This window comes from Myotis lucifugus, unplaced genomic scaffold (assembly GCF_000147115.1).
Source record: "Myotis lucifugus unplaced genomic scaffold, Myoluc2.0 scaffold_0, whole genome shotgun sequence".
Classification (NCBI taxonomy): domain Eukaryota; kingdom Metazoa; phylum Chordata; class Mammalia; order Chiroptera; family Vespertilionidae; genus Myotis; species Myotis lucifugus.
Genome location: NW_005871048.1, coordinates 3,993,099 through 4,000,426, shown reverse-complemented (window position 1 = coordinate 4,000,426; position 7,328 = coordinate 3,993,099). Strand labels below are relative to the sequence as shown.

General features: G+C 39.3%; 1 pseudogene; it reads right to left on the bottom strand.

Moving 5' to 3' along the window:
- Positions 1 to 5,299: 5,299 nt before the first annotated feature.
- LOC106696671 lies at positions 5,300 to 7,113 on the bottom strand (annotated as a pseudogene).
- Between the last annotated feature and the right edge of the window lie 215 nt (positions 7,114 to 7,328).

Here is a 7,328-nt window from a genome sequence, read left to right as displayed (position 1 = left end):
TGTGTATTTATAATTTTCAAGAGTTTAGCCCAGGTGACAGTATTCATTCCCACCCACCTCAATCACCCCACCCCCTTTGAAAAAGAAAGTAATCTGTAAACTCAAACCAAATGTTTTCCTTTTCATTCCCTCTCTCAACATCAGCAGACTCTGTCAAGCACAGGCGAGATGCCAGCTGCAGCAAGATGACACCAACCCCAAGACGTGGGACTTGGCTGTGTTCCTCTGAGGCTTGCACAGAACGGTATTAGAAGCGGTTTATGTTTATGCCTGGAACATTGTGGGCATTAGCTATTCTTCTAAATCTGCATGTGCATGGTGTTTTCTGGTTTTGCAAATGTATTGACTCACTTCTCAACACGTTTGGGCTTCTTTCCCTTTCAACTGCCCAATCCCCTCACTCCAAAACCTGTGTCTGTTCTGCCCTACTTTTCTCTCCCCCAAACTAGAATCTAACCAATTGGATAGAAGCTTTCCAGTCCCTTTCTAAATCAGGTTTATCTTCTTGGAGGTCAAATTCCATTGCATATCTAAATTATAGTTATAATATATAGGACCTAAATTAAGTGCTTATTTTTTTTATCTTCACCCAAGGGTATTTTTTCCATTGCTTTTTAAAGAGAGTGGAAGGGAGAGAGGGAGAGGGAGGGAGGGAGAGAGAGAGAGAGAGAGAGAGAGAGAGAGAGGAAGAGAGAGAGAGAAACATCTATGTGAGAGAGGCACATTGACTGGTTGCCTACCACATGATTGGGATCGAACCTGCAACCCAGGTATACGCCCTTGACCCGGAATCAAACCTGAGACCCTTCAGTGCTCAGGCCAATGTTCTAACTACTGAGAAACACCAGCTAGGCCTTAAACTAAATGTTTATTAATTAATGTATGAAATGCAGCACAATATTACAAACTAGTGGCCCGGTGCACAAATTTGTGCACATTGAAAGGAAATTAATTAGAAGAAATATTTTAATATCACTATTCGCCCTTTCTCTATAATAAAAGTGTCAACCAAATTCACCATCGACAATGACAAATTGAAACACACGCGTGCGATTGGCACCAGCAAGAGCTTTATATGTATTGCGCATGCACGAGTCAACTTAGCCTTTTATAGATATAGGAATAAACTTGCTTAATTAGACCTGCTTTCTAATTTAGCTAAACTTTTTCCAGCCCAGTGAAGCACCCCAACTTTTCTTTCAGGTAATTGTCAGCAACACAGCAGTAAATATCAACACAAAGCAGATTATTATTTAGATAACACAGGGAGAACAAAGGGTAAAATATTTTTATTCTGTGCAGTGAGAAAACCTGAAGTCATTTTCAAGGTCTACCATTTCTTACTTCTTTTCAGTCGGGTCAAGTTTCTAAGCTTTCTAAATCTCCGTTTTCTGGCTAATGAAAAGAAAATAGGATTCCGCTGAGTCTCCTATCTACCTACTCCAGGACTTCTGTGAGGATCAAATGAGATGGGGCACCGGAAAACGCTTCACAGACATTTGGTAAAGTGTGAAATGTTTGCACCTGGCTATAAAGCAAGTCGTGTTCCTGGGCTGAAGAAACTCCAAGGAGGCTAGTCGCTAGGGAGAGGAAGCTGGGCATTGCTACGTGACGTCATTACCCGAAGCCCACAGCAACCATTTCTGGACTGGGCTGGGCTATGGGCTGCATTTTGCACCATGGGGTCTCGGCAGCGTCGGCTGTGATTTGGTGGGGTGTCACTCTGGGTGGTGGCGGGGCCTGAGTCCCACTTGGGGGAAGCCGAGTATTGGTTTGTGGGTGCCAGGTCCGCAATGCCGGCCAGTGCGTGTCACGGAAGCTCCTGCGTTGAGCATCTGCCCCTTGGTGGTCAGTGAGCATCATAGCGACCAGTCAGACGGTAAGACACTTAGCATATTAACATTTTATATATATAGATAATAAGTACCTAAGAGTTTGATTGGAATACTTACAGTCCTCAAGAACACTGAAGAAATGCTGTACATGTAATGTTATGTTCAAAAACATATGTATGAGCTAGGTATACTAGGATAATTTGAAACTAGAGAGAATCAATATTCCAACATTTACTATTCATCAAGACTTATGATTTTTGTCCAATAAGGAAATGAATGTGACTATTTATAAAGGCAGAAAACAAAACTGAAATGGTACTGTAGTAATTCAATTGGTTTATGTAGTCTAGCGATGTGTTATTTGTACTTCCATTTGGTAGGAGGCCCTGGAATTACATTATTTTAAACAACTTATAAAATAACAAGGCAACAATGGACAATAAAGTTCCAAAAATCAAGAGCATCATGACACACCGTTCCCCAGTAAATGACTCAAATCAATTGAATGGACCTTTTGAATAAAATTGGAATCTGTGTGCGTCTATGAAAGCTTTGGTTCATGGCTGAATGATTTCCAAGTGAAATAAAATTCCTTACTGGAAGAAAATAAGTCACTAGAAAATTCATGGTCATTAATGTGGTTAACACTAGTCAGCTAAGAGTGAGTTTACCTCCTATTAAGGCTGTAAAGCTAACATTTTTTTTTTTTGCAAATAATATCAATGTATCAAATAAGAAACTGATATTACAATTATAAGAGCCATTGCAAAGCCCTAAATATATCATTGGCAGGGTTCCTCCAAATTGAAAGTGCTAATCTCCAATACACATCAGCTCTGGCTTGGCATGTCTTGTTAGGTAAACAAAATGTGTCTTGCCTGTCATTGCCATAAAATATTAATGCACTGGAAGTCTCTAAACCTTGCTAAGCATAAGGCCTATTATCACACTTAAGAGCAAAGCAATCTAATAAATTGCTGGCTGTATAAAAACTAAGTCAGCTGGCAGAGACAGTAATCTCCCTAAGGGATAGTAAGAGCCTCATCTTCAACTACAGCAGCTGCAGCTTCAGAGAAATTATGTTTCTTCTGCTCAGTAAAAATACATTCACGCTGAATTCTGTTATTTAAACTCTAATAGAATCATTAGGAATATCCATACATTATGAGTAATAGAAAATTAACTAAGGAAATCATCTACAATGCTGCCATATAATAGGCACAGTATTTTTATTAGGGTTGAGTTTTAGAGGGCTAAATCTGATGTAAAATCAAGCTGTTTATTTCTAACATCCATTTTGGAAGACTAGGAACCCTCAACTCATACATAAATAATCACATGTAAACACTGAGCACTGAGTTGATATCCCTAATTGAAAGCAATTCACTTGTTTGGCCCTGGTGGTAGGTCCTTCAGACAGTATATAATCATAAATGTAATACTCTTGCTAGGCACCTTAAAATTGCTCAGTTGCTATTTTATGCTACATCTACTAATCTCTGAAAATAATATGAAAGATATATTTCCAAATGGACCATACCTTTATCTACCCCAAGCCTCCACCCCACACACTTACATTAATTAGTTAAATCAACATATTTTTAGTAATAGAGAAAAGATGGGCAGATAAATTTTTAAAATAGCAATAACAAATAATAATAACTGCTTTCACATATATTATTTCATTTTAACCTCACAGTAACCCAGTAAGGTAAGCATAGTAACACATCTATGTCAAAAATGAAGAAATAGATGATTTGTTCATAGTCAACCTGTTAGCAAAAGGTACTATCAATTTTTAAATCCTGGTCAACAGACCTTAAACACTACACCTCTAATGGCAGCCCAGTTTTTCTTGTTGTCTTCTTGTATTGTTTTCAATTCTACGTACAATTTCCTCTTGCCAGAAATACCACTTCCAATATTGAAAATCATTTAGTTTTTTTCAGTAATTTCTACCCAGGGTTGATAATTTTAAATTACATAAGTTATATGATTAATGAATGATGTGTGCCTTTTATGACACTCAGTAATAAAATGTTGATGACCTACACACATGCAAAATGTGAACTAAAGAAAAGCCCCAGTTATATTTATTTTTTTAATTCTCACTTGAGGAGTGAGGATATTTTTCCATTGATTTTTAGAAAGAGTAGAAGAGAGGGGATGGGGGAGAAAGAGAAAGAGAGAGAAAAGAGGGAAACAGTGATGTAAGAGAGACACATTGATTACTTGTCTCCTGTTCATGCCCCAGTGGGGAAGAGATTGAACCTGCAACTGTGGTACATGCCCTTGACCGAGAATCAAATCCCATGATCCTTTGGTCCATAGGCTGACGCTCTAACCACTGAAGCAAACTGGCTAGGACACCCCTGTTATATTTAGAAGTAATATTAGGAGTTGAAAATATATTTAAATCAGAAAGGGGAGGACTTTTATAATGACTCAGAGATCATAGGCTCGTTTAAACTTACACAAAGATTAATGTGGGCACTTGAGATCCCTTACATGTAGGGTGATGGTGCTTTAGGAAAGAAACAAAGTCCTCTCCTGTTTATTGTTTATGATGATAACATTCTCAATAAGGCTATGCCCTTTTCTCTATGTTGACAGAAACCTTGGTGTCAGAGAAACTAAAGAAAATTGTCATTATAATTAAGTGTGCTTTATTTTGTCACTTAGGAGGAACTAAATCATAGTGAATCTAGAGCACAAAGATCTTCAGTCCTATGAAAAGTGGGTCTGAAAGTTGCACTTACCTAATTACACTGATAAGAGCTACAGTGGATTAGTGATATTAACTGCTCTGAATTCCTGACACTTATTTCATTTGTTCAATCAGCTCATATCTGTTGACAACCTGCTCTGTATGCAGCATAATGTGAGCTGCTGAAGTTACAATGGCCATTAAGATTTTTCTAAGTGTCCACAGTTTTGTAAAGAAAATTTAATTAAATAAAGCATTCAGGTATGCTGATAATAGGGACAAAGTACTCAGTGACACACAATGCAAAAATATTATAATTCTTAATTTTCTAAAATCAAATATAATCTGAACTCTAAGACTTTGTTTGCCACTGTTGGCAAGAAGGGCATTACCAGCCATATTGGTTTCCTCTCCTTTGCAATTTGGTCTCAAAAAATAGAAGATCACCTTGGACCTCAGTGCACAGTGGTCATTCTTAATGTTATGGTTCATTCTGTTGCACTATGCCGATCAAGCACTGCCCATCAGAGTTGGTCCCCACTCTTTAGTCCCCCTCCTCTCACCTTTTTTGTTGTTGCTGTTAATCCTTACCCAAGGATTTTTTTTTAATGATCAAACTGTTTTTAATACAGGTTTGTCTGCCATATGAAAATTGACCAAATAAGTGGTAAACATAGTAAACCAATTAGGAAGCTATTTCCATAGTACATGTCAAGTAAATTATTGTGCCCTGGACAAAGATGACAGAGTGGAAAGATTAAAGGATATTCAGGCATATTAGGAGACAAAACCTATCTCCTGGCAAATGACTGGACATGGAGAGTGAGGAAGAATAGAGACTCAAGAACGACTCCACAGTGTGAATTCTCTTGTGATAAGCTAAGTGTGAATGCTGCCTGAACAATCTCCTGCAGTCCTTACATTCATAGGGTTTCTCTCCAGTGTGAATTCTTTGATGCAGTGTAAGAGAGCCACTATAGCTAAAGGCTTTCCCACACACATTACATTCGTAAGGTTTCTCTCCAGGATGAATTCGCTAGTGCTGAGCAAGGTCTGCATACTGGCTAAATGTTTTCCTGCATTCCTTACACATATAAGGTTTCTCCCCAGTATGACTCCGCTGGTGTTGTGCCAGTGATGAACTATTGCTAAAGGCCTTCCCACATTCAGTGCATTCATAGGGTTTCTCTCCAGTATGGACCCTCTGATGCTGATCAAGATATGCAATCTGGCTGAAGTCTTTCCTACACACTTTACACTCATATTGTTTTTCTCCAGTATGAACCCCTGGTGCTGAGCAAGATGTGCCTTCTGACTGAAGGTTTTCCTGAATTCCTTACATTCATAAGGTCTCTCTCCGGTATGAATCCTCTGATGCACGATTAGGTAACCACAATGGCTAAAGGCTTTCCCACACGCATTACATACATAAGATTTCTCTCCTGTATGAATTTTCTGATGTTGAGCAAGAAATGAACCAATACTAAAGGACTTTCCACATTCAATACATTTGAATGGTCTCTCTCCAGTATGAACCCGCTGATGTTGAGTCAGGTGTGCAATCTGGCTGAAGGCTCTTTTACACTCGTTACACTGATAAGGTTTCTCTCCAGTATGAACTCTCTGTTATTGAGCAAGGTGTGCATTATGGCTGAAGGCTCTTTTACACTCGTTACACCGATAAGGTTTCTCTCCAGTATGAACTCTCTGGTGTTGAGCAAGGTGTGCATTCTGGCTGAAGGCTCTCCTACATTCTTTATGTTCATAGGGTTTCTCCCCAGTGTGTCTTCTCTTATGTTGAGCTAGGTTTGCACTCTAGCTGAAGGTTTTCCCACATTCAACACAGGCATAGTGTTTCTCCCCAGCATTAATTCTCTAGTGAAGAGTAAGGGATGAACTCTGGTTGAAAACTTTCTCACACTCATTACATTTCAAAAGTTTCTTTTCTATATAGACTTTCTTAGGCTTCATGTCAACAGATTTTTTTTCGGTATTTTCTCTTTTGTGGCTCATGCTTATGTCTTTCTTTGATGGGAAAACTCTGTTTTATAGCAAATATTGCATCCTGGTGGAAAGTTTGCCAAGATTTGGTATATTTATTACTTTGATCTTCAGTAAGGATTTCCTTATGAGTGATGATCAGTTGACAAGGATGTACCTCCTTACTTAGCAACTGGTTGTTAAACTAGTCCCCACTTTTACAGTCTTCTCTCAAATTAGGGCAATCAAGGCTGTAACTAAGATGACTTCTTCCTATTGTCAGTACTTTGGATGATTCTTCATAAATAACTTGCTTTGATGAAAATTCACTGTTTTTAAATGCATATTCCCAATCAGAGCATGTGCCTCCTGTCCTAGCCTTCTTCACCATCCAGGGCTCTTTTCCTTACTCCAGTAGTGAGATCATCTCTGGTTTAGAACTTGAACTCCTGCCAGTGATACCAGGTTCTTGTAGTTCTCCAACATCACCTTCCTGTACAAATTTTCTTCCTGTACAAGATTTAGCCATTCCCCCTCCTCTTGAGAGAAATCTACAGCCACATCCCCAAATGTCACCAAATACTTGGACATGGATTTAAGGATTTATGATAGCACTTTGGTCCTCTCCAGTAGAAGGGCAGTATCTGGAGAAAAGAGAGCACCTCCTCCCTGCAGGTGGACACCTCCCTCTATAGGGTGGGCCGAGGCCTGGGGCCCAGCATCCTCATGGGCCAGGCAGGGGCGGACTCACACAGGGGCCAAGTTGCTTGGGCAAGCAGCCAGCATCGGCTGCTCGAGGATATTTT